The 7500-nt window shown below is 41.3% G+C and overlaps 1 protein-coding gene across 2 annotated transcripts in view; it reads left to right on the forward strand.

The window, feature by feature from the left end:
- The window catches only part of LOC307037772 (uncharacterized protein), a 34946-nt gene that overhangs the window by 11102 nt on the left and 16344 nt on the right, over positions 1-7500 (forward strand). Inside the window, exon 1 of one of the 2 annotated variants that reach the window (XM_079678864.1) lies at positions 7247-7500. This exon is cut by the window's right edge and continues 110 nt beyond it. The exons of the other annotated variant lie outside the window; for it this stretch is intronic. The gene's annotated coding sequence lies outside the window, so the exon portion shown is untranslated. Of the gene's footprint in view, positions 1-7246 lie in introns of those variants that run through there. 2 annotated transcript variants of the gene reach the window in all.

Raw genomic sequence — 7500 nt, forward strand, 5'->3', positions numbered from 1 at the left:
AAGAAAGAATGAACAAAAGAAAAGGGAGGCCGCACTTAAATGCAAATATCACACTTAACAAAAAACAAAGCATGATCTGATCACAGTGACAAACCGGTTCATGTTCTCTCAGATAATTAGATCCATACAGAAACGCCTTTATCTCCGAGGCTGATCATCGACCTACGCAGGGTGACCTGCAAGAAAAGTCCACCGACCTGTGCTAAATGACAAACTTACCTTCATCCCTCTCCTGTACTCCGGGGTCATCGCAGGTCGCCGCTCAGTTGCCATAGGAACAGGAGACACGAAGGAAAATTCTCCTGAGCACTAAACACTGACACCTTACGCCGTCTCCGACAGACTCGGTTGAGTTGCACATCAAGTGTGAAAGCAGGAGTGAGAAGTTGTTGTTTATTTAATTTTCTTACGAGTGGCCTGTCAACCCCACTCTTTTTTCACACTCTCTCTTTCTCTTCCTCTCTCCTGCTCGAAAATCCATTTTCACACATAAGCCTTGTGGACATTTGCTAGCACATATTTTCTTTGTCTGCATCCCTCCACTGTGTAGTTCTCTTACACAATATATTCCTGTTATTCTCAACAGCAAAGCCCAGGTGCATCCCTGTATGTGTGTGTGTAAGTGAAATAGTAGCTGTTGTTTCAGCTCTCCAACTGCTGTGACCTAATGTAACTATTGCACCTACACCGTCAACCCTCCAACAGCTCAGCCCTTCTCATGAGGTTGCTGCACCTGTTTGTCTGGCACACACACACAAACACACTTCTTTTATATCAGACCACAGTGGCAAATACTAATCCACTGACACCATTGTGATCCAAGGCTCATGGTATTGTGGGAATTAAAATAGCCTGTGTGTGTGTGTGTGTGTGTGTGTGTGTGTGTGTGTGTGTGTGTGTGTGTGTGTGTGTGTGTGTGTGTGTGTGTGCGTGCGTGCGTGCGTGCGTGCGTGCGTGTGTGTGCGTGTGTGTGTGTGTGTGTGTGTGTGTGTGTGTGTGTGTGTGTGTGTGTGTGTGTGTGTGTGTGTGTGTGGAGTGGGTGGTGTTGCAGCTGTATCAAACACTGTCTACTGCTGGCAGCACATTTTTTCTCTGAGGTGATCTGTTATAGTGACAGGGCAGCAAGTATTTTTAGCCAGTGAGAAAGGACAAATAATGAAGCAGGAACGACACAGAAAGACAACAAGGGGACGAGTAAGGGAGGGAGAGAGAAAGAGGGAGAAATCGAGGGAACAATATCTGAGGGTAAACTAAAACCACCTGGATGTTGCTGACACGCTGCTCTTCTGTTTAGAGCACAGTCTATATACATCATATTACACACTCCCTTATCCACATCTCATGGTCATGCACACACACGCATTCTTAAACAAGTGTAAAAATACTGAGACACACTGACAGTTCAGATGCTGCCAAGAATAACAGGATATTTCTGGTTCATTCTGCAACCTCTGTGATATCTATGGGATATGACTACATTTGACCAACAAGAATAATTCCTCAAATATTGCAACAGCAAAATCTAGAAACACGATTTATTAGATGATCAGTTAAATCGTTTTTTACGACGTTAAACTGAATGTGTTATTTTTTACAGTCATGTTTAAAGCTAAACAATTGGAAAACTGCAACACAGTTTTTTGTTTCACTTTTGCCATGTGAGAACTTGCTGCCTATATTTATATGATATTAATGGAGTAATCAGTTTTTGAATGTTGGTCCGACCAAACCACACAAACGTCACTTTGGGTTTTTGGAAAATGTAATTCAATATTTTGAGCACTAAATAATCGATACATTTTTTTATTTTTCAATAACTACAAGCATCAACGGACAGTTGTTTTTCTCTTTCAAAAATGTTAATCTAAAAATAAAATAATAAATCTGCCGGTTGTCTAAAATCTGCTTGTGTTTCTTGCTTTGAAAAACAAATAGAGAGTGGAATAATACATCTCAAAGTACAGAGAAAGGTAGACTTCTTCTTTTTACTTCTCCTTTTTCTCAATGGAATTCTTACAAGAGTAAGACTCTGGTATTTGTTTCCGTAATCTCAGCAGTCAGCTTTAACCTCAAAGTGGCGGGTAAAACAAAATAAAATGCTCTGAGTGTTGGACGGGACCTTGTGGTGTGCACACGCAAGTCGTGAGGCCTCTGTGTCACAATGTCCTCTCTCTTTCTCTCTCTCTTTCTCTCTCTCTTTCTCTCTCTCTCTCTCTCTCTCACACACACACACACACACACACACACACACACACACACACACACACACACACACACACACACACACACTCCTCTCCCTCACTGGTTGTTCCCTGAGTCAGCATTCTGCCTCAGCTCTAGTTTCTCTATCCTGGCCCGCCTGCCTGCAGGACACTATTAGGACATCACTGCGTGTGTGCCTCAGTGTCTATGTGCCCTTCTCTCTCTCTGTGTGTGTGTGTGTGTGTGTGTGTGTGTGTGTGTTGTGTGTGTGTGTGTGTGTGTGTATGTGTGTGTGTGTGTGTGTGTGTGTGTGTGTGTGTGTGTGTGTGTGTGTGTGTGTGTGTGTCTGTGTGTGTGTGTGTGTGTGTGTGTGTGTGTGTGTGTGTGTGTGTGTGTGTGTGTGTGTGTGTGTGTGTGTGTGTGTGTGTGTGTGTGTGTGTGTGTGTGTGTGTGGAGAGAGCTACTGTTGCATCTACGTGGTCAGGTCCTTTCACCATCTTATGCAATACGATATTTTTCACTTTGCGAGTAACCCTGGATATTTCTGTCTGCTCAACCGAATCAGCTACTGTACCAGGGCACCATAAAAGATGCACGCTTCCTCTCGCTTTTCCAAAACACTCCCAATGGGCTTTGTATGTTGTAGTGAGTGTGTTTTTGCGTGTGTGTATTCTGGATACTACTAGTTCTGCTAACATGGCCCAAAAATAGCAAACTGGAGAGGTGTGAAGTAAAAAAGGAAAGGACACTTTAGTAGAGGAGTAACTGACACGGGGTGAGTCACTTTCTCTCTCACACACACACAATCACATACACAAATACACAGTTTGCTCATCCTAAGTATTGCACATACAAGCACACACATACATAAACAGTATATAAAAAAACACATTACACAGAAACAGAGTTGTGACATTTCCCCACAGTGGCCTTGTCACTGCTGTGTGTGTGTGTGTGTGTGTGTGTGTGTGTGTGTGTGTGTGTGTGTGTGTGTGTGTGTGTGTGTGTGTGTGTGTGTGTGTGAGTGTGTGTGTGTGTGTGTGTGTGTGTGTGTGTGTGTGTAGAAATCACGGGTTTGTGTTTCGTTGCCATGTGATTGGCTCTCTTTCTCAGTTTGTGTGATGTTCCACTTGTCCACACCAATATCAGTCAAATATTCCCACTGTTTTGATTGAAATATTTCCACATTCTCACTGTGCCTCTATAAGCTCAGCTATCATTTATTTTCTCAATGGATTAACTTCTTCTATCTATCATATTAAAGTCATCTGAGCTCTGTAAGAATCTTGAACTGTGAGGCGCTGAATATCTCCAGGCATCCAATTTAAGGGTCAAGGGTGTGTTAAGGTCTCTAAAGTCCCTGATTCGTCACACACTATATAACACCCTATATATCACATTATACACACATGAACTCATTCACTGTCCGTCACTGACAATATAGTTATTCACTCTTTAATAATAGATTTTGTATTGAGTTAATGAAATTAGAAATAATTATTCTGGCATTGTTTATCATGTTAAAGTGATATTACGGCTTTACCGAGTCAACAGTTTCATTAATGAACTAAAGAACCACAAGAAAGAGGGTCATTTCTTTCCGCAAGTATCGTATTTGATCGTTAAACACAGTTCCACTCAGCAAGCAGAGTTATGTTTTTTCCCAGTTCTATTTACATAAGTGTTTATAGGATGTTGTAGCGTGAATGCAGAAGTGAGAATGGGAGAGACAGAATGGGAGAGGAAACGATACTAAGACACCCGGCCTGTGCACTGCCTAATGATCACAAGAGCAAGTAGCAAGCGATGCACACATGCGTATGAACACACACACACACACACACACACACACACACACACACACACACACACACACACACACACACACACACACACACACACACACACACACACACACACACACACACACACACACACACACACACACACACACACACACACACACACACACGCATATGAACACACACACACCATGTGATTTCTTGATTAGTGCTGTAGTCACACCCTCCCACTCTCTCTGGTTGTTTGATCACAATCTTCCTCCTACTCCTGGGCTCCAGTCAAACAGAAACTTTCAGAAGATAATGCTTGCTCGACATGAAATCACTGATGACCTTTCTTGAAATAACTTAAAGATTTCCTCCTTATTTTTTATAATCTTCAGTGGAAATATTTGGCTGACTGAACAAAATATATCTCTTTAAGAGTAAAAAAACATTTCAAGTATGTGTTTGAGACGACTTGAAGTGTATAGACCTAAGAGCTTACATTAGGCCGTAAGAGAACATATGAAGGTCAAAAGGCACTCGTGAATGGCTCTTGTCATGTTGTGAGCATGAAAGAGCTAATCTGTATTTTTGGAGTAACCCAACTAAATTTGAACCAGTAATTCAAAGGTGATAAAAGGGACGTTGAATGTTACTTTTTAGTATTTACACTGTAACTGTGCTCTTGTGTTTAAACAGACAGTGAGTCTCTTGTCTGACTGACACGCTGCACTTTCTTAATTTGCACACAGGGGCCATCACGTCATCACCAAATGTAGCTCTGTCGCCTAAACCTCACATTTGTGAAAGGCTTGAGTATTCACACTTGAATGGGACTTTTTTTGTTCTATGAGTTGGTGATAAAGATTTATTACTATTATTGAACAGCATGCAAAATTACATTCGGTTTTTTTTCCCTCAAAAATAATATTATGCAACTCCTATAGAAAAAAACAACTAATGCTATCAGTTAAACTCACCTTTAACGTTGTTTATTGAGTATTTTTTTCTCTTTTTTTCTTGAAATAATTAGATCAAAATACGAGTAGTCAGGCGGAGACAGATTCTGTAACCATAACTGGACAAAAGCGTACAAAAGAAAGAAACTGATTATTAACCACGCCCCAGATTATGTACACAATATTATCATATGTGTATCATTAAAGGTAGGGTATGTACATTTGAGAAATCGGCTCGAGATCGCTAGAATTTGAAAATACACGACAGAAGAAAATCTGCCACTTCCTTACAGAGCCCCTCCTCCAACACACACGAATGCGCACATGACCAATGAGGGCACGAGATAAGTTTGTGCACAGATGGAAGGCTGACAGGCAGGTAGGCCATCCAGTTATTTTAGCCGGCCCGGCTAAAATGATTGGTCGTACTTTTGAAAGCACCACGGCTTCCACAGATTAAATATTCTTTATGTATTTATTGTCAAAGCATTTAATATATTCATTGCCATCGGGATGTTAAGAGCATTCCATGGAATATAACAAAAAGTGTTTCTGAAATAAATTACATACTCCACCTTTAAGTCAAAACTAATGGAAAACTGTGTTAAACTTTGACAGTTTGAATTTGGCAAACTACTTTCAGGTTTCAAATACATTAACAGCCATTGTTAGCAGTGTTTACTTAATTAAAAACAACAAGAAAGACCTGAATATTTGCAAAACTATGGTTTGTGGGCCAGCAATAAAAGGGCACGAGATAAGTTTGTGCACAGATGGAAGGCTGACAGGCAGGTAGGCCATCCAGTTATTTTAGCGGGCCGGCTAAAATGATTGGTCATGCTTTTTACAGCGCTACGGCTTCCACAGATGACGTTTTTTAATTTATTTTTTGAGAAAGCACGTAAGATATTCATTGCTATCGGGATGTTAAGAGCATTCTATATATAATAAAAAGTGTATCTCGAGCCGGTTTCTCAAACTTATCTTTAAAATAATATGAATAAGTCATTTTTCAGTTATCAAAGAAAATCATTATATGTATGAGTTTTCTTGCAGCTGCTTCATGTGCCTCTCAGGAGTAATGTTTAACATACTTATGTAAAACTTATCAAGTATTAAAGCATTTTCGATTGCCAAGGATTCCTTGGTTATCATTAACATGACTGAAAAGGGCAATTGAATAAATGAAATAACATGATTTTAATCATTGGATAAACGCTTGATTCAGCAGGACTGTGAGCACAGGCAAACATAAGGTCTCACTTCACTGCAAGTCACACATTCAAACTCCCTTTGATCTTGTACCGTGGAGATCCCAACCCTGTAAGCTGCTCATGTGACTTGGTCTCTCCTGACACCTCTGGACCTGAGTCAAATGTTTTGCCGATGCTGACAAAGGGGAAAGGATAGTGAAAGTACTTATCTATGTGTAGTTCAAGGCTTCAAAGAATATATTTGTCGATGAGTTCGAAAATGTAGATATAAATCACAAGAGTTCAGGCAAGGTTGGAGGTGATTGAACTATACGAAACACTGTGAAATTCATCTAATCTAAAAGAAAACTATATTCGTCTAAAATGTAATGCCAGTAACTCAAACCTCTCCACAGAGTTTATACCAGGTCATATGATGGGAACTGGGGCATGCAGTATAGTAAAAGCATATGACTTATTGCCACATAAACACAGACAGGACATTCCCATACCTCACAGCGGTTTCACAATACACTGTGAGTGGTCTTTTGTGGTTTCATGCTTGAACGAAAAAGCACATGATGCCACTGCATGCAGATCATGACCAAGTGATTAAGCAAAAAAGAGAAATGAATCCTTATGACTGTGATACAGTCCTCAATGTGTCAGATTTGACCAGCTGGTGTAGCGCATCATCTGCCTGAACATGTCTAAACTTTGTAATTATCTTTAGCTCTCTCGGCTATAGTAAATGTGTTCTCGGGAAATACACCTTTCCCATCATCCCTTTGGGCTGCGATTGGCTGATGGGCTAAGAAGCTGAGGTGTTGCAGCAAATAGCACGAGCCGTGGGCTGGTCCATTCTGCAGCTCGAGGGAGGTTAATGAGTGAAGCCGCTGGGCTATCAGCCAAACATGAGCAGCAATGCTTCCACAATGAGCCCGACTGTATTACCACTGAGCTCTGTCTAATTATACACTCCCAGAGAGGCAGAGAGAGAGAGAGAGAGAGAGAGAGAGAGAGAGAGAGAGAGAGAGAGAGAGAGAGAGAGAGAGAGAGAGAGAGAGTGGCAGCATATTAGGCAGGGGAAAGAAAAAAGTTATCAAGTGTCACTGTGTGTCAGAGAGTCTTACTCAGAGAGATGAGTGTAGATTGAAGTTGTAAGGGTGAGATAGATAGGTGTGTGTCACTTAGAGCAAGAGAGGAGGAGGGAGGGAGTTGGAGAGATCAAGCGAGCTGGGGAGAGAGAAAGAGAGCGCACTCGCTGGGAGATAGAGGGAGAGAGAGTAAAGAGGCGTTTAGAGAGTGAGAAGGAGGAGAGGCAGGAATAGGATGAAGGGAGGGAAGGCTGAGCAGTAG

This window comes from Notothenia rossii, assembly GCF_949606895.1.
Source record: "Notothenia rossii genome assembly, chromosome: 4".
NCBI classification, from domain to species: Eukaryota; Metazoa; Chordata; class Actinopteri; order Perciformes; family Nototheniidae; genus Notothenia; species Notothenia rossii.